Source organism: Corvus brachyrhynchos, unplaced genomic scaffold (assembly GCF_000691975.1).
Source record: "Corvus brachyrhynchos isolate BGI_N302 unplaced genomic scaffold, ASM69197v1 scaffold136, whole genome shotgun sequence".
Classification (NCBI taxonomy): domain Eukaryota; kingdom Metazoa; phylum Chordata; class Aves; order Passeriformes; family Corvidae; genus Corvus; species Corvus brachyrhynchos.
In genome coordinates, this window is record NW_008239080.1 from 4,243,407 (window position 1) to 4,268,743 (window position 25,337).

General features: G+C 38.3%; 1 protein-coding gene across 3 annotated transcripts in view; it reads left to right on the forward strand.

Moving 5' to 3' along the window:
- EYS (eyes shut homolog (Drosophila)) overlaps nucleotides 1-25,337 on the forward strand; it is an 859,267-nt gene that overhangs the window by 750,921 nt on the left and 83,009 nt on the right. The gene's annotated exons all lie outside the window — the stretch shown is intronic.

The window sequence follows — 25,337 nt, forward strand, 5'->3', positions numbered from 1 at the left end:
CAGAGGATGATGGTTCAATTCAATGACGGTTCAGTAGGAGCACGTTTTTTGCCAAGTTTTTAAAAAAATATATTTCAAGGCAAATACTGAACAGAACAATCTAAAGTCCTTTTGATATTCTGGACCACTGTGTGTTTCTTGGACTGAGGAGACTTGAACAAATTTTTGAGGGGCTTCCCTGCCTCTCTTGATTAATGCGAACACACAAAGAACACCAAACAAGTCTTTGATCTCTAAGTCTTGTTTGACTAGAGCACAAATGAAAGCAAGGCAGTTTTATGAAAACACACAATTTGCCTACCAGTCTGGTGAAATTGAGGGTGTACTTCAGAGTAATGAGTCTGTTTTTCTTCTGTTGGTCTTTACTATATCTCTGTCATTCTACTGCTTGGCCTGTCAACTGCCATTATGGAATACTGTTTCATTTGAATTTGTGTCCTGAATAATTCATGATGATTGGATTAATTTCCTGCCTTTCTGCTTTCCAACTGCTGGCCTGGGCCTTTTTCAGAAATGCTTTTGTTTTGAAATAGGTCACTTCTCCTCTGTCCAGAGGCATCATGGAAGACTGTGCATGTGCAAAACAGGGATAAGCAGCTGTGGAGTAGCATTATTTTCATGATTTTCTACAACGGCCAACTGATTTTCAAGGATCACCTCCTCCAAACCCAAGAATGATTCATTCTAATGAGCAGGAAATCAAGTGTCAGGAAGCCTGAATATATTAGTAAGATGCTTCTGACGACTCAAACATTAAAAGGAAGTATACAAGAGATATAAGCATGGCCAGGTGATCTGGGCAGAATATAGAGAAAATATCCAGCTACAAAGATATGGAACAAGCCAAAGCCCATCTGGAGTAGTCTGGCAGGGACATGCAGGGCAAAACCAGAAGCTTCTGAAAGGATATCAGCAGCAAAAGGAAGACCTGGGAAAATGTAGGCTTGCTGCTGAAGGGGGAAAAAGTTCTCGTGAAAAAGGATTCAGGAAAGACTGAAGTGCCTTCTTTGCCTCAGTCTTCATGGATAACTGGCCTCCAGTTCCTATCCTGTTGGAGAATTAGTCTGGCAGGGACATGCAGGGAAAAACCAGAAGCTTCTGAAAGGATATCAGCAGCAAAAGGAAGACCTGGGAAAATGTAGGCTTGCTGCTGAAGGGGGAAAAAGTTCTCGTGAAAAAGGATTCAGGAAAGACTGAAGTGCCTTCTTTGCCTCAGTCTTCATGGATAACTGGCCTCCAGTTCCTATCCTGTTGGAGAAAGTCTGAATAAAGGAATTCTTGTCACTTGGTAGACAAGAATCAGATTAGGGAACTTTTAAATCAACTGGACGTGTATCCATGGGACCTGATGGGATTCACACATGAGAGCTGAGGGAATGATCTGATGTCATAGCAAGATTTTTGCCAGGTGTTTCAATTACACTCCTTAGTGGCAAAATGAAAAAAATACATTTTTCATTGCATTTTATTCTTCAGGTGCTTGGCAACTAATTAGTGGGTTTTGTTCTGAAAGACCATGAACTATTACATAGCAAATCTCTCTGCCATGTTTTTTAAGGAAGGCTGGAGTTTATCAATGCATATTGCTGAGTATAGACAGGTGTGTTTCCTAAGAAACATTTTTTGGTTGTTCTTAAAAGAAAGTTACTTGCCTTTTCTCATCATCAGAGTACAAAACCCATTTGGTTTCAAGAGTATTTAAACATATGTTGCATCAGATGAATGGTTCAGTAGAAATCAAAATTTTTTATTCTTTACATAGTCATTATGTATTAGATTAAAAAACAAAGTAGTCTCCTATGTAAATACTCTAATCCTTTAAAAAGCACTTTTTCAAGTTCCCTAGCTCTTTTACTGCACTTTGAATTTATACTAATGTAGAATTCCAGAGACTGGTTATTTTGGGAGGGGGGAAAATGACAACTATTCAGTAAATTTAAGGGTTTGATGCCCCATAATTCTATGGAATTCAAAGCTCATTGGATTTGGATGTGTTTGAAATGGGCATGGAAAGATTAACTAGTGTGCTGGTTTGGACAAATTTGGAGGAAAAATATCCTCTGAGAGAAGGCAGGTTACAACCAGCCCTCCCCCACCAGGTTCGGGAAAAAAAAATTTTTTTCCTCGGAGGAAAGTGGAAGAGATAAAAACAAACACAACAAACACACAGGAAAAGGATAATAATGCTAAATAATAATACCTCTCGCTGTGGAGAGAAAACCTGGGAAAATTTTAGAGTCCTTCCATAGGTCTCTCTCTCTCCTTGGAGCTGGGTCACAGGCCGACCTCCAGGGCCAGGGCCTCGGTGGAAAGCCCTCCTGATGTTGAAACAGTCCAAGAAAAAGAAAAAGGGAAAAATCCAAAGTCCCAGGAAAACAAAAGTTCTGTATTCCCCTTATCTCCAGAGAAAAAGTAGCTGAAAGCTGGCTGAAAAGCAAGCAAGCTGCTTCCTCCCGCTCCCACCGCTGCTGTTAGAAGAATGCAGAGGAGTCCCTATCACTGTGTTCTTGAACAACACTTTGAGAAGCTTGCTCAGGTTTTTTTTCCTCTCCCCCCTCTCAGGCTCAGTTTAAAGGCACAGAAAGGCACAAAATTAATTTCTGGGCATAGGGCAGCAATAGGGGATACACATCACAAAGTCACCCCAAGACATCTAGGAAGCTCTTAATATTCTGTGTGGCCCCTTGATCATATGAGCCAGATGTTGCAAACCAAGCTTAGTGTTAATTAAGAAGACACATCTGTGTGTGGGAAATAAACTCACAAAATTACCTCACCAATGATTTGACAATTATGTCAGCCACTACACCTGTAGCAGTTGATTAATACATTTGTTTTAAAATGTATAAAGACTCAAAAAATGTAAACATGCACAAGCTTAGCTTTTATAGTGTAGAGTACAATCTCAAAGTTAATTGCTTCCACAAACAATCATGTTTGCAGTGTCTCAAACTATTCTCACAGTGATTATTCTTACTGTTGTTATTCCCCATGTATTGATGCAGCAGATGGGTCCATTAATGTTAATCAATTAACCAAGACTGAAAAATCAAACTCAATTAGCAATAAATTTCAATGGAGAGACACTTATCTTCAGATTTCAACTGCCATGTATCTCTAATCAACAAAAATATACAAGGAATGTAAATATTCAATTTTCATCTCCTGACAATGTAAGAGATACCTTCCTAGACATGTAGGTCTCATTTGAATAGTACCTTTTTGGCTATAAATTGAAAAATGCATATTTTAAAACACACTTCAGAAACTGTCTGTTTTCTGCATCCTGGGGAATCGTGCAATTCCTCTTAAGCCTTTAAGAACAGATCACTAAATGAAAAATTCCATTCAACCTCTTTGCTAAAGTTTGTCTGATAACATTTTGAACATCTTTTAGGAAGAAAAAAAATAGAGAATTAGTTAAAGGTTAGGTTAGCTTGTAAGTACAAGATAATTTTACAGTTGTACTTGGTTAAGTGGTAGACTATCTTATGATGTAGATGCTGAGGAGACCAGATGAAGTGACTTAACAAATGTTGTGGTGTCCTGTTAGTATATATCCTGAATATTAATTAAAATAAACAGCAGAAAGAGTAATTATGAATGTGAATTTTTAGCAGAAAAAAGAAAGAGCTTAAACCGTAGACCTTGGAGACACTAAAATGTTCTTTTCAACATTTGTTACATCTCATTTTTCATTTCAAAGGCTAGTCCTGGTGATCCTTTCCCAGCCATGTGCCAAAAATGCATTATGCTTGCTTGTGCCCATAAGCCAAAACTGCAAGTTATGTCAGTTTTCAGCTGAAGGTATTAATGTAAGGATAGGCTTGCATGCCTTTATTAATTCTTTTCTCACCTTTCTAGCACAGAGCTGCAGTCTGCTTCCAGCTTGCAAAATCTGGTTTGTGTGTTTCTTGACCTAAAGATAGGATTGTTACTCTAGAATGAGCAAGTGTCCATTTTCAAACTAAGGAACACTGAAGCATCTCCCAAAACTAGCAAGAGTATTTCAGACCAAATTTTTAGAATTGCTCATGGATTTTCTATCACTGCTTTAGATGTAAGTGTTTCTGGGTAAGAAAGGTACCAGCTAGTCAGAAATAACAGAATTGATCATATATCAAGAAACCTTTTATAGGTATGTCTTGTAGACCAAGAGACTAAGGCCAACACATTATCTAAAACATCAGTTTGTTGGGCTTTTTACAAAATTAAATCCTAGTTCACATCACTAACATCCATATTAAGTTCAGAACTAACATTTCAATTTCCACTGTATTCACATTTTGCAGAAAGATAAACCGAAGGGATTAAATTTCATCTTAGTTAATTTTCAAATGAAGAAGATTTTCAGATGGGAGTTGTGTATTCTCACACCTTTTCAGAATTTATAAAAAATGCACTTATACAGTGCTGCTTTGTATGAAGAAGATAACCTACTTCCTTTTAAAGGGGTGCTTTTTAGGCAGATCTCTCAATACCAAAGATCGTCATGTTTTACAGTTCCAGAGACTAAATGTTGTTGTGATGATGATTATTATTATTCATGGTTACACACACCATTACTTAGGAAGACTAGTTTGGGGACTTGATTTTTTGGAGTCCTGTTCTTTTAATGAGATTAGATATTATAGTGGGAGTTTGGTATTTATGAAAGTTATTCGCATTTGGAAATCTATTGCTTTTTCTATTGCTTACTTCAAATTTAATTTTGGTGAAGAAAAGAATTAATTTATATTTATTTCCAAGCTGTTTTCTTTTTCTGGAAGAGAGATTGTTCATCCTTTTAGGTTCCTTATGATCTTTGGAAAAAGTAATGCCATTCTTACTAAGAAAAAGAAATCATACTTGAGGAGGATGAAAGATAATTCCATAATGACCAAAAATACTGTTAGGTATGTGTTTGTTGCATCATATTTTTACAAGAAAGTCAAATAAGCAAAAAAGAAAATTTCTTTTCCAATTTTTCTAGCTTTAAGTATTAGCAGATAGAGAATTCATTTACCCAGGCTGAGCCTTGTGGGGGAGGGAATTGCATTTGGCTTAAGTCCCATATAAAAACCTCTGCACAATTTTTTTTCTGAATAAAATCTGCATTTCTCCTACATTAGTTTTCCTTAAATCAGAACAGAAAATTAAAATTTAATGCCTTCTAGCCCTTGAACATTAGACAGTAAATTTTTCTAACCTACAGTTTTGTATATCTGTTTCAAGACTGAATTCACTGAACAAGGCGTGTCTCACTCTTGGCATCAGAAACAGATTCCCATTTTATCATACTTAATTTCTTGGGCACTATATTCCTCAGATTATAGTAGTGTGAAGGAGAGATTTGACAAAGAAATCAAAGCCATGTTCCATTAAGCCAACACCATTAAGTGGTGGTATTTTAGATTTTAAACAAAACATCTGTAAGACCTCAGGAAATTTTAGGATGATAATGTATGGGGACATAGCAAAATATAAACTCATAAATTTTATTTGATATACAGATATATATAGAGAGAGTATTGAACTGTTGTTCTTTTTAAACAAGCATTTTTAAAATATACAACTTCTTTACTGGTGGTTAAAATTAGGTACACTCTTCAGAATTTGTTTGTTTCAGAACATAATTTTATATTAGAAATATTGTTATAATAACAAATTCTGTCAATTGAAAAATAATCAAAACAAGCAAGTTAGGAAAAGTGATATTCAAACCATAAACCATTCTGCTTCTAATTTAGGCAGTATTGTGGTGGTTCTATTAAAAATGTTTGTGGGAAAATCAATTTTTTGTGTTCTCAGATCCATAGATTTAGTATTTGATTAGTGTGAAAAGTGACACTGAAACAGTGCCTGTAAGAAAATCAAGAATCCAAAATAAATAGGGCTTCAAATTCCTGACTCTTTAGATAATGTGCAAGCTATGCACAAAATTTTTTACACGTCATGTTATATATCATCTCTATTCAATTTTGCTTAAATCAGAGAAACTACCATTGCTAAAATTTTAGTGTGGGTATTGAAATACCAGTAAATGCCATCATTATACCAGTCATCTCAGAATGTTTTGACTGAATGCCTAGAAACACTGTGTAGCATTATTTCTGAGAATTACAGCACAACCAAATCAGCATTTCTGATAGCTTTAATTCCAGAAAGGGTATCTAGTTTGAAGCTTTAAAATACAACGTAGCAGCAAAATTAATTGAATACTAGCTTTTTCCAAGGCAAGTGAGATGTCTAAGCATAAATAGAAATACTCAAAACTTTATTCATGTAAATTTCTCAAACTGGAGAAACAGTGTGCAGATTCTTAGCAAGAATTTCACTTCACTATGAATCCTGACAAATAGTATAGCTGAGACTGTTTGCTATAAGTTGTATCATGTAGTATATGTATGAAAATGACTAATGTGTCATATTCATTGTACTAATGGTTTTCCAAAATTCCACAGATAATCCTTTCAGTATAAGTTTTTCTAAGGACCCAAGCTCAGAGAGTCGTGGTGAATGGAGTTACACCCAGTTGTCAGCCAGTCACTAGCAAGGTTCCCCAAGACCCAGTGTTGGGCCCAATCCTGCTTGATATCTGTATTGATGATCTGGATGAGTGGATGGTGTGCACCCTCAGTAAATTTGCAGGCAGCACCAAGTTGGGTGGGAGTGTTGATCTGCTGAAGTCAGGAAGGCTGTGCAGAGGTACCTGGGCAGGCTGGATTGATGGGCCAAGGCCAATTGTGTGAGGTTCAACAACACCAAGTGTCGGGTCCAGCACAACAACCCAAGTGCAGAGCTCCAGGCTGGGAGCAGAGTGGCTGGAAAGCTTCCCAGCAGAAAAGCCCTGCGGGTGCTGGTCAAAAGTAGCTGAACATGATCCAGTGTATGCCCAGGTGGCCAAGAAGTCCAATGTCATCCTGGCCTGGATCAGCAGTAGTGTGGCCAGCAGGACAGGGATTGTCCCCCTGTACTTGGCACTGGTGAAGCCACACCTCAAATCCTCTGTTCAGTTTTGAGTCCTTCATTATAAGAAAGACTTTGAGATGCTGGAGCATGTCCAGAGAAGGGCAATGGAGGTGGAGTTGTCCAGCCTGGAGAAAATTAGTCTCAGTGGGGACCTTATCGCTCTCTACAACAACCTGAAAGGAGGTCCTAACAAGGTGTTTCCCTCTTTTCCTAAGTAACAGGTGACAGAACTAGAGGAAATGGCCTCAGGTTACAGCAGGGGAGGTTTAGAATGGATATTAAGGGGAAAAAATTCACCAAAAAGTTTGTATATTGGAACACACTGCCCAGGGAAGTGGTCAAGCCATCAGATAATCTGCAGTATCTGTAATACATGTTAGAACATTTCTTCCTTTGCTGCTGACCTAACATACACACCTACTTACTATTTACAGATTTCTACTCTTCAAGTAATGAAAACTGCATAATGGAGAACCACTAGTGTGGTTGATGGAGGTTGAATGGATTAGAACTTCATTGATCTGAAACCTTGTTTTGGGAGCTTATCATTGAAAGAAAACAATGAAGCTTATCGGGGGTTACATAACCCCCGGGTTTTGGTTATGCTTTAGAGAAACTTTCTTCACGTTTGGTATCTTGTTAGCTTCCAGGAACATAGCTTAATATTCAAACAGAATTTGAGAAGTCTAGATATGAAGTATCATCTTGATATAGAAGGTTATCATGTCACCAGATTTGGATTGGTTACTTTATTTCTTTTTCAGAAAGCATTTAATTAAGTTTGTCTTTTAGATATATAAAAAATGGGCTTTTATGGGAAACCAGGGTTTTTTGATTTAATAAAACCAGCCAACTTTGTGATCATCTGAACAGGTAAATACAAGTAGTGGTACCCCTATAGTCATGAGATCTTCATGCTCCATGTGTATGCATATAATGAATTTAGATAAGGTGTCTTTTAAGTAGCCAAACTTAGCTAAAAGACAGCTTTTAGGAAGCATAAAGACAGAAACAGAGGAGATATTCTGCCTGTAGCCAAAAGATCCATAATTGTCCAGCTGACTATTCAAAGACAAAGGTAACCTCACTAGTACCTCATTTTTTTCTCACTGCCCACTGGAATGGGCCAATACCCAAGGTGCTTATACAGTCTTCCTCACAACTGGCTCCAGTTATATCAGATTATATATTAGTTTTGCATGTTGTGAAGAAGGGGCTTTCTTTTTTCACCAGGGAAGACTTATTGAAGTTGTGTATTACTCTGAATTGAAAGGGAGCATAGAAGATCAATATGTTATTTTATTCTCAAAGCATCCAGAGATTTAAGAATTACCTGGTGTCCTGCTAGAAAATTAGTACATCCCTCTTCAGGCAAGACTGTCTTGGACAAAAAAATATGTATGAAAAAACTGCTTTTGAAGACCGGTTTTCTGAAATCTATATCTTTGGAAATATGAAGGCAAAAGAACCCTAGATCCTTTTGTCCTTTACCAGGACCTCCCTCAGGTTACTTCACAGTAGAAGAGGTCAACACAAGGCCTGGGTCATTGGTTTCCTCCATAATTAGTGCAGACTGTTGTAGACTAGTTGTGGAACAATACAAATCACTACACCACTGCACCTTGGAAGCTCATGTCATTATAAGAGATACGCATCATATATATGATGTCATAGTCATACGAGTTTTTGGACATCCTACTCATATCTGTACCTGGAACACTTCAATATATGTTAACACATAGAATACTTTAATGAGTACTTTACTTTGCTATGTACATAAAAGAACTCATGTGCTAGCAGGTTTTCACACTTATGAAGAGGTTGAATAGGTTGTAATAGAAATGAGATCAAGTTCTGAAAATTTCTAGTGGGAGTGAGCTCCTCAGGAATCCCCCAAGGTGAAAATCCCAGATGGAAATCAGTTACTCAGAATCAGAAATTTTGTTTTAAATAGTTATTGAAACCGACAGTTAGAAGGGCCCCTCTGGCAAGCTGACCCAGTCCAGTGGCTGGGGTGTGATAGTGCGTCACTGCTCTGGAGAGACAGAAGACACCTTCATTGCTGACCTGGCAGTGGGTCTCTGCACTGGTCAGATCAAAACTGGGCCCTGCGCTGATCTGAGCACCTGGCCAAGTACAACCAGCTGCTGAAAACTGAGGAGGAGCTCAGTAGCAAGGCTCACTTTGCTGGGACGAACTTCAGGAGCCCTCGTGTCAACTAAGTGTGGATGAGTCACCCCTGTTCTGGTCCAGCACTAGTCATTTAACGCAACCGGGGGCTTGTAATCGCAAGCCGCGGTGTGCCCTCGGGCAGAGGGGACGCAGCGTTGGCCTCCACAGCGTCCTCGCTGGACGGCTCAGTGGAATCAGCGTGAGATGGGTGCGTGCACTGGCTCCTCCTCAGAGGAAACACGTCGGGCAGCTGATGATCAGGCTGGCGTTAGCCCGGAGGCAAAGAAGGCGGGAGGGGCTCCTGGTGTGAGGTCCACCAGGTTTATTTGCAGGAGGGACCAGGAACCAGCAAAAAGCGCCGAGGAGACGTGGGCTAGCCCCCTTTATGGGGGGGTGGAGTAAGGCAGGGAAAGGGAAAACAACCAATGGGGTACAAGCAGAGGGGAGGATACAATTTTTCAGAACAAATGGGGGAAACAGGGAGGCAGGAGTCATAACAGAGAACCAATTAATAACCAAGAAAGGGAGAACTTTCTGGAACAGGGGGAGGTAATTTAGGATTGGGAGCCACCCAGGGGGAGGTAACCTAGACCTCAGTGATCTCGTCTGGTCCACCTTCCGATCCACTGTCCTGGGTGGGGAAATCCACCCAGTGGATGGCCCTGGTTTGACTGACATTTGATGGTTTCAGCCCGAGAGCAGGCTGATCCACCCCAACAGTCATTGACTTAGATCACAATTGTCACTGATCACTTAGATCACCGTTATCTACGTTAGAGTTCTCTTTCTACATTCCCCAGCAAATTTTCTCAGGATTGCAGAGGGATGTGTAAGCCTTCAGTTTCAGAAGCTCTGGTCATGACATCACTTTTCTGTTTCCAAACAGCCTTTGAAGCTACTAATAGGATGTGAAGTTTCATAATTTAGTCACCATATCATGGTCTTTGCTGTAATAATGAGGAATTCATGAAAACACAAATATGCACAAACACGTTTATACATGTGCACTCAAACAATTTATATATGCTGACTATAGCTGTGCTGTATGTATTCCTTTCTTCACAATCATCCTGTCTTCATTACACTGTTGAGTTTTACAGTATATTATTGGTGAGGGTGCTAAGGGCGATTTTTTTTATTTCATATCTCATCCCAGTTGTAAAGATGAGGACACTGAGAAAATAGGTAAAATCCCAAAAAGACACGTGAACTGAAGTACACTGGGAATGAATTCTGTTAATGAAATATAAATGAACAGCATGTGTTCAAGGTGTGTGAGTGCCTATATTTCTCAATGACAGTAATTAGAATCATAGAACCATTAAGGTTGGAAAAGAACTCCAAGATAATCTAGTCCAATCTTTGACCAATCTCCATCTTGTCAACTAGATCATAGAATTAAGTGCCATGTCTACTTATTTCCTGAAAACTTCCAGGTGTGGTGACTCTACCACTTCCCTCGGCAATCTGTTCCAATGTTTAACCACCCTTTCAGTGAAGAAATTCTTCCTGATGTCCAACTTAATCTCCCCTGACATAGCTTAAGGCCAGCTCCTCTTGTCCTGTCCCTTGTTCCCTGCGAGATGAGGCCGACCCCCACCTGACTACAATCTCCTTTCAGGGAGTTATAGGGAGCAATAAGGCCTCCCTGAGACTCCATTTCTCCAGGCTAAGCAACCCCAGCTCCCCCAGCTGCTCTTCCTATGATTTACTCTCTAGACCAACTCTTCACCTGCTCCATTGTCCTTCTCTGGACACACTCCAGCACCCCAATGTCCTTGTATTGAGGGAGGGTCCCAGAACTGGGCACAGGATTTGAGGCGTGGTTTCACCAATACCAAGTACAGGGGAAGAATCCCTGTCCTGGTCCTGCTGGCCACACTATGCTGATCCAGGCCAGGATGCCATTGGCCTTATTGGCCACCTGGGCATACTACTGGCTCCTGTTCACAGCTTTAATTTAATTTTTTTTCTTCTGGATTATTAATATCATGGAGTCTGGAAAAGAAAAAGGAAAATACACAGAAATATGCTAGAAAATGGTATATCATCAATAACAGAGACGTTCAATCTAAACAAATTCTTCACGGCAAGAGGGTTTGAGTTACCAATGGTTAGCATTTTGAACACAAGTCTTAAAATAAAACATGAAGACTGCTATCTGTAGCCTGAATATTATCCAAGAATTATTCTTTTTTGCAGTAGAACATAATATGTTAGTATAGCACAATTGTATTTCAGTTCTCAGATTTGCCCAATAATTTATCTATTTTTCCATTCCGTAAACCATTTTCAGAAATAGTGCAGTATATTTCTAGGTTGAAAACCAAGCATGGTAGTTCATTAACCCAGATTTAAGCTCTTTCCTGGATACCTTCAGGGATTAATTATGGACATCACACCTTACCAAAATATTCAGAGATTGATTTAAATCCCAAAATTCATGCTAAGCTCATTTTCATCATGTTATCATTTTATGCAAGCCAGATTTTTTGCTTTGCGTTCATTAGTATTTGTGATATTGTTACATGGATCAGAGTCACTACCTGGGAAAAAATACTAATATAGTGGAGAGAACAAATTGTTTAGAAAAACCTAGGGTAAATTGGACTGAAAATCATTTGCAGTTAAGAACCATTAACAAATAAATTGTGTATTGTAAAGGTGATTACCTTTTTTAAACTTTTCTTAGCTTTTCCCCAAGTAGATTTCATGCAGAAATTAAAGTGAAAATTTGCCAAATGGTTGGAATCTCCCATTCTGCTCCTTCAGGCACACAGTCCATAAGGTGGTTTTACTCTACATTTTATGATACATTTAGAGCTGATAATTCCATGAATTCTTTTTTTCCCTTCAGGTCACACCTGATACAACCCTCTTCTCCTTTTATCCAAAAAATGGCATTTAAAAAAAAAAAAAACCTCCCTGGTGACTAATACCAATCCTGTAAACTAGTCAGAAGGTCTAAATGCCAACCACCCACTCCCCAACTTGGAGAATACACAGAAAAGGAGTCACAAACCATTTCCTTTTCCTGATGCTATCTCTAGGTTTCTGATTCAGTAAGTACAATTCTTATACTCTCATCTTCCCCAGGGTGAAATTTGCCTACTTAAGATTCACTTAAACTGCAGAAGCACAGCTGAAGTGGGACACAGGACACAGTAAACAGCTCCTTGCTTGTCGCTGTTTCAGGGATCATAGAGCAAGAATGCAATATATAAACATGCATTAGGGTTCACAGTAAGTTAAATGTAGCCACTCATATTTTAAATACTGCTGCAGTCTTTGAGTATCCTTACTATTTCCCTGCTTTAAAGAACAATGAGGTAGACAAACTGTTTTACAGATACCTATTCAACTGTTAGGCATTAAAATTCTTTGAGTGGACAAACATTTTTAGCATTGAAATGTAACTTTATTATGTATGCTCAAACTGCAATGAAAAAGACAAAGCAATCAGGAGTTTATTTTATTAGCTTTAAAAGTGTTGAGACTTAGCATCCAGATTTATAACATGGTAGTTATGCCAGCTCAAAATTCAAGGTTGAATTCTAAAGTCGGTTTTCAGCTTCAGCAAATGCTCTCTGGGTCCTGCTGTGTTTCACTTAATAGCAAGTACGAGTGAATTCCATCTGTAGGAGAGCATGTTTTACATAGAAGCTACTGCAAGGCAAGGGTCAATACTGAGATGGAGCAGGATTCAATAGCTGGACACTTTTTTATTTATAGACAGTTGCTTGTTTGTTTTCAAGCAGGTTTATAAAGCTGTTGTGATGATTTAAGAGCAGATGTGGAGTTATAATACTTAGTTTTAAAAGGAGAGCATTTTTTTCTGTGTTTTGATGTAAAATGCTGTGATTTAATATGAACAAGATGAAATTTGTGGTTAGGAACTAATCTTGCTAGATGCAGAATATGTAAAAAGTGGTAATTCAAATGAACGTATCTTTTTTTTTTGTCTGCCTACTAAGGTAGTTAAAACCTCAGTTTTGATCAATTTTTATGGGTAAATATTTGAGTAGTAGCAAAACCAGTTGGGCATTATTATATCTTTATAATATGTATAAAGGGGAAAATATATTTATAAGGTGTATTCATAGGTAAATTGGTATACATGCATATATATTGGTTTTGTTTATCAATATGTTTTTGCCCATATTTTAGGGTGGACTTGTTTTCATATGAATTGGGCAGTTCCCAATTCCTGGATGTTTAAATTGACGAGCATTTTCTGTAAGCTAGCCTTGATAATATGTGTTTTTAGGAACTTGGGCAATACACATGTATTTCTCATATCCTTGACACTGATCACATATGTATTCTATCAAGCTACACTACGAATCCAGGTACTTGTGCAATTAGCTTTCCTTAGACAAGAACACTGCACCCTTAGCCACCAACCCAAAAAAACAGAGCGTGCCAAGGCTGCCCACCACAGATTGCTCAAACTTACAAAAATAAAATTGAATAGAAAATGAGAAATGTTGGTTTTGTGTCAAATCTCATCTTTATGCTCTGGAGAAATTTGAATATACAATTATACACACTGTCCAAGAGCCTGTGTGTGCAAAATAACCCTTTTCACAAAAAAAAAAAAAAAAAAAAGTCAAAACAAAACAAAAAACCCCAACAAACAAAATCTTAAGTAAATGGGTGCTTCAGAAACTGCTTTTCTTTGCCAGGAAAATCCTTCAATCCTTGGCTGTGAAAAATCCTTATTATCCATATTTTGTTCTGCTGCCTCTTGAGTAAAACACTGTTCTGCGTCCCTGGGCTGGTTTTAGGCTTCCACCAGGTTGTGAGAGAGAAGAGCTGTGGGCTGCTGCCACCTACAGCTGGAGTACCGCTGGCTCCCCGCCAGAGAAATGGACCCTGCACTAAAGCCCCTCTGAACAAAAAGCAGTAGATCACAGAAGTGAGCTGAAGGAGGACTCTGCTGAGCTGGTAGTAATTGGGTTTTGCCAGCTCTTTATGACATTTAAATAAAACTAGGGGTACAGAGAAAGTAAATCCCCCAGTAGCATATTCAAGCAATTTGCTTCTCATAAAAGCATCTTCCTACTGGCAGTAGCTTGCAGAAATAAATTTCATAGAGAGGAGAAAAAAACTCGGCTTCTGACAGTTCTTGTGTCAGTTAACATTTGAAATGCTCTGAGATTTACCAGAAAGAAAAAAAAGAGAAAGATTGTACTCTGTTGGAGTATATTTAGTCACTGTGGTTTTGTGTTTTGCAAATATTTTAAGATGCTTAGAATGTTGTCCCCTATAACTTCAGTCCCTCCTCCCACTGCATTTATATATCTCCAGTTGTTAAAAAGAAAAACAAAAAAAGCACTCTCTAGATTAAGACCTCAGGAGAGCAGGAATAATAATGCCCAGCAGTGGTGTGCCATTTTCTGTGACTGCACCAACATTTTTTGTTCTGAGCTTTATTGTAGTATTTTTTTAGATAAGGAAAATACAGGGTTGCTTCAGTCTAAAAATTGTTCTGTTCTGCTTAACCTAGTAAATACTGGCATGACAAACTCTGTGTGCATGGGAAGGATGGAAAATTGTTGTTTGTTTCTATTTGAGTGTATCATCTTTTTTCACTACTGCTGTGGTATCTGAGGGTTTTTTTCCCTGCGCTCTCCTGATTTGATTTCACTCTCTATGCAACAATGAAGAAGAGTGCTCTGTGTGGACCAATCAGGCTACTTCACTCCCATAAAGGATTTCTTATGTAAATAGTCCCAGTGAGATTTAGCAAATTATGTACTTTAGGAGAAATGCTGTGTTCATGGAAGTATCCTTTCATAGGGAGGTGTGTAAGCACATAGGCAAGAGCCTGCATGGCACTGCTACTTTATTTTCATTTGCAGTACAGAAAACAGATTTTTTTATCTTGCATTTATAGTATTGAAATTAAGCTTGAGACCTGGTTTTCACTTTTGAAAGCAGAATGGGCATAAGAATAACTGCAGGAACACATTATGGTATTAAAGAAATAAAATCAGCATATTCCAGACATCCTTCATCCTCCAGCCTGCCTTTTGTTTGAGCTAACTTATGCCCATAACCAGAATTTCTTTAGAAAACTTACCTTTCTTTTAACAGCAATTATGCACTGATATCTGAGTCACAGAGGCTGAATGACATATTCTTTCAGGCAGCATCTCCAATTATCTTTCTTGACAGTGGATGATCAGAGCATATTCCTCTCCATCTAAATACTCTGATAATTAATAATTAATAATTAGTAATTGTACCGTTCAGTGTTTACATGTAAAGGAGTTTCATCTTCTGATGCAGGAATTGGATGTAACACTGCCAGTGGAAAAAGCAGGAAAATGGAAATTGGTTCTGGTTTTACCTCTGATATTACATCATTTGAGAGTACTGAGATCTCCTTGCCTTATGTGGAGTCACTCTGATTTATACCACTGAAATGAAAATCTAATCAAGCTCCACAGCTGGATACATTCAACAACTTTTGTTCACCCAGAATAACTTTGGAGTGTATTGATCTGCATTATAGAACTGAACATAAAACAACAGGAAGGAAATCTGAGAAACAGTGTCTCATTTAGAACCTAGTAAAAGTTCTTAAGGTGCTTGTTTCATTGCCAGACGTGGCTTGATCATCCTCAGAAATCAATGAAGAACCTGCAATCAGAAGCATGCACAAAAATGTCTTGAACTTTTTGTTTCTATGGATAGAAGGTAAAGAGTTGGGGCAGAGGGGGATACCACCAAAACCACTACAGTCCTGTTGATTAAAAATTTGTTGATCTTTAATTATTCCTTTCAGAGAAGTATAGCCAGCCAGAAGGTGAGAGACAGGGTGGTATAACAAGAGAAGGAAAACAGAGAAATAAAGTACTATTTGACTGCTAGATGAATTCTCTGTAGACAGAAATTGCTGTGGTGTCACTAGCTTGCTGCTACCGGCATGAGTGTCGTATCAGTGGATGTCAACATAAAGTGAAACCAGGAAAAAGAGATATCCACTTGCCTCCCACTTCTGGAACAAAGAAAAGGGCAAAACCTGTTCTACCTCTAGTGATAGCAGTCATAGATAAATGTATGTGTTGCTGAGAAGTCTGAGAATTCATCCTTTGAAAAAAAAGTCTTTTCATCATGAGATGACATTGCAACCCTTACTATAGAGTGGCTGAGGGATCCACACAGGCCTGATGAATAACAGCAGGGATAGGCTGTAAGCTGTAAACTAATATAAAGCCACTTCTGTCACATTTGTCTTTCAATATTTTAGGCATTAAGATCTATTTAATGTAGCTGACATACAATGCACTGATGTGCTCCTTAGAGCCCACTGTTAGCTGAATACATACTACCTCATGATTAAGCAAACCAATGTTTTTGTGCTCCAGCTTGAAATGGCTTCTGAATAAGTGCAGTGCAAACAGGGCAATTGCAAATAAACACGTATTTAAGAATGAATACATAGAGGAGTATAAAATTGGCCAGTTTTCCCAATCTGACTTAATAATTTAATAATGATGATTAAATCAATATTATGTCACAGACCCACATCAATATGTACAAGAATCCAACATCTCAAGGATATGTTACAGAGAGGAGACTTACTTGATTTAATTATTTATGATGATAGTGTGTCAATAATACTGATTTTTTCATGAATTATTAACATTTTCCCTCCTCACTATCTTCCTGCTTTCTGGAAGGAGTTAATTATTACAAAGCTTTCAGCTATTACAGCAATCTTTAGCACAAGGAGATGATATCATGATAGCATCCCTGAAGTGTTACAGCACTCTTCCTAGAACAATTTTCCAATTAATGCACTGAACTATAGGAAGCTAATTTCCTTCCCACTCTGCTTACTTGGGTAAAGAAATATATATTAACAAATTAACTGGTTTTGTTTGGCTCTTTTTTATTCTATGGAAGAGACAGTGAAGGTTTTCTCTTTCATCTGTGAACATTTTACCTTTTCCTACAAGCAGTCACCATAGCCACTGGCAAATAGCATTATGTTTGCCTGATTCTCTCTGGTTTGAATACAGTTCTTTTTCAAGAAAAAAGAAAGAATGTGGCTTGATTATTTTCAGAGAACAGATTTAAGTAATAAACAATTAATTCTCTCTGGAAAGTGGGAGTCCCTGAAAGAGGGAGGGCTCTCCTTTATTCTACAGAGAACATCACCGTGAACCTTTGCATCTGGTTTTAGACACCTGAATGCTTCAAAGATTTTCTCCCATTAAGTGCTTTCATCTGTGTTTGATGCAGCTGGAAACAAATTTGCCACAGTGCAATATTAATAATTATTTGGATGTCCACATTTGCAATTTTTTCTGTCTCCACCTATTTTCTCAATTTAGACAAACTTTAAGTTGTCTCAGACAGTAATTCAGATAACTTGCTTTCAAGCCCTTCCTAGCTCCAAGTGGTGTGTAAAATTAGCCGGAACATTCATTTTGACTTATGGATTTTCCTAAATGCATAAGCACACCAATCTGTGCGTGTTCAGAATTGTGTAGTATAAGAAGTTAGATGCAGGCTACACTGGCAGTTCTTTTCCTATCTTCAAATTTTTACAGATATTTTTCACAGAGGAAAGCTGCTTAATTGATGGGATAGAAGTATTTACTGATTTTTTTTAAAGGTGTTTAATTATTGATTTATTAATGAAGAGTGGCAATAAATGAACTAAGAATTCAGGATCGGTATCAGCAATGCCACTGATAAACCACGATACCAGACACTGCATAATATTAATAAATATCTACAAATTTCCAAATTGCCAACTTTCTGTAACTTATTTATACACACCCAAACACGGGGTATGTACACCAGTCCCTCACAGGCAGTGTGGATTTTGCAAACACTGAAAAGTGTGGGTCTCCCACATGCAGACCCTCTTGTGGAGATGGGGATGCTGAGTATGTAGTGACAGGACAAAGGGGAATGGTCTTAATCTGAAGTAGAGTAGGTTTTGATTAGATATTAAGAAAAAATTCTTTATTGTGAGCGTGGTGAGGCCATGGAACACAGAAGTTGTGGATGTCCCATCCCTGAAAGTGTTCAAGGCCAGGCTGGATGGAGCTCTGAGCAACCTGGTCTAGTGAAAGGTCCCTGGCCATGGCAGGGGGGTTGGAACTAGAAGTTCTTTAAGGTCCAACCAACCCAGGTCATTCCATGATTCTAAATCCTTCTCTGGAAGTACTTTTCTGCATATTTGACTGTCCGATGTAGGTAATTATTGGCTTGGTCTAGCTGTGTAACTTTCAGACAACTCAAGTTAAAAAAGAGAATTCCCACCCTTTTTATGGTGTAGTGAGTGAAGCAATGTGGGTGATACAAAACATTGGAAGCAAGGCATCTCGGTAACATTTCAGTCACTTTTGAAGTAATATCTTTTAATACTTCTTTGAAGTATTAAAAAACAGCAAAAAAAAAAAAAAGACTTGCACTTAACAATTAATAGAGGAGCTGCAAAAATTGTTTATGAAGATTAAAATGAGTATGTACAGGATCAAGTTTTATGAACAAATCTGATCATCAGAGTCCGTTGTTTAAAAATAACTTCGAAGGAGACTTTAAAAGCATCACATATAGCTTAATGGTGCAATGAACTACCACAAGAAGGACCAGAGAAACATAGTCTGACATATTAAATAATGTATGTATAGCTGCAGAAAGCATGCAGAAAATGATAATTTAACATTTCTAAGACAAACTGTAACCAAATACACTTGCATAAGCATTATTGGGCTATTTAAGGTATCTGTCATATTTGTTTTCCCAATTAGACACACACAGAGAGTTCAAAAAGAAAGGTGTCACATAAACTTGCCCTTGTCTGGTATAAATTTCCAGTTCTAGATGAACTCATTCAACGCTCTGACAGATAATGCTGGCAGTGCCTGTTCAAGCTGTCTGTTCCACTTCCTGTGTTGGATGAAGGAATATATGCCTGCATCTCATCACCCAGTTTGGCGTTTTACTGTGAGCCAGGTGGATTTGTATTGAGGTACTGATCTGTGAAAAGAAGCAACTGAACCATGGTTAGCCATGCTGTACTAGTGATTGTCCTGAGGTGGTGTTGCCTTCAACAGGGGATGGTACTGACACTGAGGGGTTGAGACTCCTGGCCAATTTGACTGATAATGAAGTACATGAAAGCCAGAGATTAGAGAAGTAGGACAGTAATTTACCTTCCCTTGCAGTTGTTGGGGTTTTTTGCTAGATTTAGTGGAGTTTTTTGTTAGGTTTCTTTTTATTATTATTTTTGGTTTATCTGTACCATATCCCGTAAAATGCCTCCAGTCCTTTTAATTATTCCAGCATACCTTTGGCTTTCTGACACTTTAGCAGCAAGAATGTATTGACTGGTAATATTTGCAGTCAGTGAAATTCACTAATATACCTCTCTCTTTCCTGAGATAGAGCAGCGTCACTCTTCTCTCGAGGCAGTTGGTGTAGCCAAGGGTTTAACCTTTTGATGATGCATCACATTTCATTCTTCTTTCAAACTTCAGTAAATACAATTCAGCATTATATTTGAAAGCTGAGGTTTTGTTGTCTGCTAAGAAAGATTGCATCTGCCTTGCTGTTTTTCCTCCTTTCTGACAATAATGTTTAATTATTTCATGTAGAATGTGAAGAAGGATGTCATATAAATATGGTCTGGTATTGTTTCATATAATGTGAAACAGGGAGAGTAGCTGATATGAAATTAAATTCTGTTCTAATCTACACATCTGTTCCACTCCTGAGAGGAAGGGAGCACCCAGGGTTCATGAATGCCCATGGTTGCCAGAGCGTCAAAAAAAAAACCTTACAATGTTTTATTAGTAAATTATACACTTGGCATGGAAATTGGAATAAGTTAGTTCTTTATCTTCTAGTAGCAATAGAAATAAAAGAATTAAAAAAAAAAAAAAAAGAGAGAAGACATAGAGTAAAGGACATCACTCGTCCTAGGTGCAACATCAGTCTGGCCAGCAAGATGCCCAGGGTCCAGGGGGTTCCACCAGGGCTGTTTACAGATAAGTTTTCCCCACCCTGAAGGCTACATTTCTCACATTCCATGCAACTGAGTTATCATGCACACATTCTTCTAGACCTTCTTGGGAATGGGTCAGAGGGCTTCGGAGGTTTTTGGTGGTCTTATCGCCTTTCGACTTGCCTTGCCCACTTTTTGACCTCATTCCTGTGCTTGAGCTGTACTGTGCTAGGCTTCTCTCCAGGAGCCTGAACAAGGATGCTTGTCCCAGTAAACTGCTGCCCTATCTCCACATGGCCCTTTTTTCCAGCTGCATCCTGTTCTTTCTTGCCCATTTGCACAGTATGTTCTTGCACAGTATGTTCTAAGCAAGGTTCTTGTTCTTTGCTGGAAAACAAGTGTCAGAAACACAGTGTTGTGTTTGATAGCTGCTGACTCTTACTCTTCTGGCTCATAAATTAAAATTAATGAGTGTTCCATCTCATAAGTACAGGAGAGCACTGGGTTTCAGAGGTCAGTGTATAACTGAAGAGAATAATTTTTTTCTTAATTAGGTTGAAGTCCTTTCTTCTGCCATCTTTGTATATTCTAAAATATTCTAAGATATTTCTGTTCTTTTCATTAAACATGCTAACTGGTCATGCTGAGTTGCTATTGCTAAATATTGGGTAAATTGATGGCCCAATGAATTGCTCACAATTACATTTCTTAACATGCTGCAGAGTCATTGAGCTATCTTTATTGCCAAACCTTACTGTTTTGTTAAGCAAAACCTGAATTTACCTTCATGGATTTTGCATTTTGCAGTTAAGTTTTAATACTTGATAATGGCAACATAACTGGACACTTCCATATAGTTTCTCAGGAGCTGGAAGAATTTATTCCTGCATTCCTGAACATCATTTAAGATTTACATCTTAGTGGTATAGATTTAGTTAATGAAATGAATAAAAGTTTGGGTAATTAATTTTGGTTTTTATTGGTACATAATGACATCCCTTCAGTGGTTTGTTCCCTTTCTCAATTATCAGAACCCAAGATAATTATCACATAAGATGTGCCACTTGTTTTCAGGTGGTTTTGGTCCAAGTACACATGTGCAGTGCCTCTCCAAGGCACACAAATAAGATGGCATATTTCAGAAAATAGCTTTCTGAAGCTGGTCTCTTGACTGTTGAAATTCTGTGCACAAATAGAAATGTATAGCTTGGAAATCACAAGACCATTCATACAATGGTTAGAGTTGGAAGGCACCTTAAAGATCATCTAGGTCCAACCCGGTGTAGTTTTGAGAATTCTGTCCACGATTGTATCTTTCTATATATATATATATATAGTATTTAGTGTGGTTATTATTGAAAACAACTCACTGGACAATCTGTTTTAGTGCTTCACCATCCTCTGAGTAAATAATTTCTTCCTAACATCTAGTCTAAACCTGCCCTCTCTCAGTTTAGATCCATTGCCCCTTGTCCTTGTCACTATGTGCCCATACAAAAAGACCCTCTCCCCTCTTTTCATAGGCCCCCTTAATGTACAGAAAGGCCACAGTGAGGTCTCCCCAAAGCCTTTTCTTCTCCAGGCTGAACAACCTCAACTCTCTCAACCTGTTGTCACAGGGGAAGTATTCCCCTCTGGTCATCTTTGTGGCCTCCTCTGGATCCACTCTAACAGGTCATGTCTTTCTTGTGTTGAGGACCCCAGACCTGGATGCAGTAATCCTGAGGGCATAGGGGAGGATGAAAATCCCCTCCCTTGAACTGCTAGCCATGCCTCTTTTGATGCAGCCCAGGATGCAGTTGGCTTCCTGGGCTGCAACTGCACACTGTTGGCTCATATCCAGTTTTTCACCCATGAGAACCCCCAAGTCATTCTCTGCATGTCTGCTGTCACTGAGTTCTCCCAGGCTGTACTCATGTCTGAAATTGCCCCCACCCAGGTGCAGCACCATGCACTTCGCCTTGTTGAACTTCATAAGGTGCCCAGTTCTCACTGTCTGTGTCAATGAAGAAGAAACTGAAAAGCACCGGTCCCAAGACAGAGCCCTAAGGGACACCACTCATCACCAGCCTCCACTTTGACACAGAGCCATTGACCACAACTCTGGTTGTAGTCATCCAGGTCATCCATAGACTCTGGCTGCATCTATCTAGCCAGTCCCTATCCACTGAACAGTCTATGAATCAAATCCATGTCTCTCCAGCTGGGAGATAAGGATTATGTCAAAGACCTGACAGAAGTCTAGATAGATGGCATATGTCAGTCTTCCCTTGTCAACTGTTGCTATCACTCTGCCATAGAAGGCCACCCAATTGGTCAGGCACTATTTGCCCTTAGTAGAGCCATCCTGGCTGCCTTGGATGACATCCTTGTCTTTTCTGTGCCAAGTACTATTCTTAAATCTCAGTAAATATTCTTGGAAACTATGGATACAACAGATATAATGTTAAATAATTGCTGCCATTGTTGTGAAACTTTAATGAGCTTTTGTTGTTTGGTTTTTTTTTTACATAGTCATCAAGGATTCATGGCACTGCATATGGTATGCATTTATAAATATGTAGAACAAGGTCAAACTTTAGCTTGGGACCCAAGGACAATAAAACAGAAAAGAAATAATAACATAAAAATGAAGTTGGGCATTCAAGTTTTAACTGGCATGTCTGAGTTTATAGAAAAAAGTGCTGTATTCTTTCTGTAGAAGCAGCAATATGGTAATAGTAATTTTTTTGGCAGTTGCAGCTATGCAGTAAATGTCTTCCTGAGCTTCTTGTAGAGAATATTTTTCCTTAAAAAAGCCCAGAGGGAAAGACATATCATACAGCAGAAATATGTCAAGGAGGAATTATCTGGAAACTATTAGAAAGAGTGAGCTGCAGTGCTTGAAGAAGACCAATGTTACAGAAATAATACTTTTTCAAGCATGGTGCAAAACTTGAAAGCTGAAAATGCTTTTAAAAACTTAGAATCTAATTAGTGAGAGGTAAGATAGACATGGGGTGTTGTCATATGCATTTGCATAAAAACAATTGGAAGTCTTGTTTCCAGCTGCAACATTTAAAAGAGCGTAGTGCTAAAACATGAAGGTTGAATCAGCTTCTCTGAGGCTGATGGGAGAAGATGCCGAAATATGACAAGCCAGCATAACAGATCAGAAGGAAATGTCTAAGACAAATTATGATTAGTGTAAAATATAGACTGAAGCCCTTGGGAAACTGAGAGATTTTGTTTCCTTCATAATTTAGAAACATTCTGAATATAGTTCCTAAGACTAGACAAGGCATTAAGAGTTGGAGGTACCTACACTATTCAGTCTTACCTTGTCTTTACTGACTACAGCAAGAAAGGTTTCAAAATTTAGAACTGGTAAATGAAATGTTGCAAGGAATTTTGCCATCAATATATGTTTTTCACCAGTCAAGGTCAGTGATCTGTTCAAGCAAAATATTTCTAGACGTCTCAGTCTGTGAAGTCACTAGGTCAAGTAAAGTCAGATTGCTCCTTGGCTGAAAGTAGCCAAATGTTAACTCGAGGTTGCAAACATATTTTTATTTTGTAGATGCCAAGATGTAGATGCATAATGTAGTTGCATTCTTGAGGCTATTTTTTCTTCATAGCAACTTGTTTGAAATGTCTGTGGAACTACTAACAGACCATAGGAAAAAAAAGGATTTTGATTGATGCAGTTTTCTGAATCAACTGGCGACCGCAAAAAGAAATCGATATTATTAATTCACGATCTTCCAGTGCCCCAGAGGATTGTGTTGTAGGAGAGAAACAGGATTAGAGTCTGAAATGGTCTGGAGAGGGTTATATAGTGAAGCCTTTTTATTCCTCTCGAAGGACCTGAAGCCTGTGGAAACAATTTCACATCATTACTTGCACCACTGAGAGTTGTGGCATTTTACCTTGTGTTCTGCTTGTTAATTACAGATGAGAAGTGCCAGTTTTGAGGGAGTATTTGATGGTGAGAAGAAACTAATAATGTGTATTCTGCCTGAGAAATCCTAACTAGGGGTTGTAATTCTTGACAGTTCTTGGTGGAGAAAAGTGGCACTTTTTTATCAGTGGCTAATTTGCCTTGAAAGTGTAAGTCTTTTGGCAAGTTGAGAATCAATTAATAACAGAAAGTTATTGCTTGACTCACGGTCCTGCTGATTGAAGTTTTTTACACTCTGCTGATCATTATTTATTTATTTTTCTTTAGTTTTCATGGGCTTTATTATCTCAGAGTAGGGCTGAGCCTGATACAGTGAAAATCAGATTAGAAACAGTTCACTTCATCTGATTCATTTTTCATTAAAATCCTTTAAATAATGCATTAGTACACATTACATCTGACATACGCAAGGGTGTCACACTGATCCTGTTCTGACTTGCTCAATTTATGTGCACACTTGGTAACTCCAAGTCATGCTTTAACTCAATGTAAATTGGACTTCTACTGCAACAATCATAAATGTTCTTAATGCTTCCTTGAGTTTGTATGAAGCCTGCATGCTACCAGTTTTGCTCTAAATAGTTTCTGCCTCAAGGATGATAATAAAATCACTCCTAACAACTTCCTTTCAATTTATTTTTTATATTAGAAAAATAAATTTTCTTCAATCCAGGCCTATATACTTTCTTTCCAATGAAGCCTCTGAAATGTGTGGAAAAAAAATGACATTGCATTTTTAGAGCTGCATTTATAAATGTGTTTACCTGAGCAGACATTGTGGTTTGCAATAGTATATCAGTAAAGGATCTTAACAAGTTCCACATTACCTAAAATTGGAAGCAGAGGAGCAGAAAAACAATTGCCTTTCAGAAAAAAGCGTTGTAGGGTAGTATGAGAGGTCCAGATGTTCGGTGGGCATATTGTTTTGCAGGGAAACTGTCAAAACTCTTAAGCTACATGATGCTGGTTTAGTGCTCAAATATAAAACACTTTCAGAAGACCCAGGTGGCAAAGAAACATCATTGTTGATTCACCAAGGAACACTCATCTCCCTAAATCACTTCTGGTTAAATATCTTTTTCTGATGCCAAGGGACATGGCAATTTTCTTTCAAGTGAGACCTTGGGCATGAGTCTTACTTGCCTTAGCTGCTAAACTTTTGGAAGTTTGCTAGAAATTTGCTAGATTCAAAAATACACATGGCAGATTTATACATGAGTAACCTACTGTCTGGAAAACAAGATAGATTGTTGCAGTTCTGCAACACCCAAATCAATTATCATTTCCTGTCCAAATGTT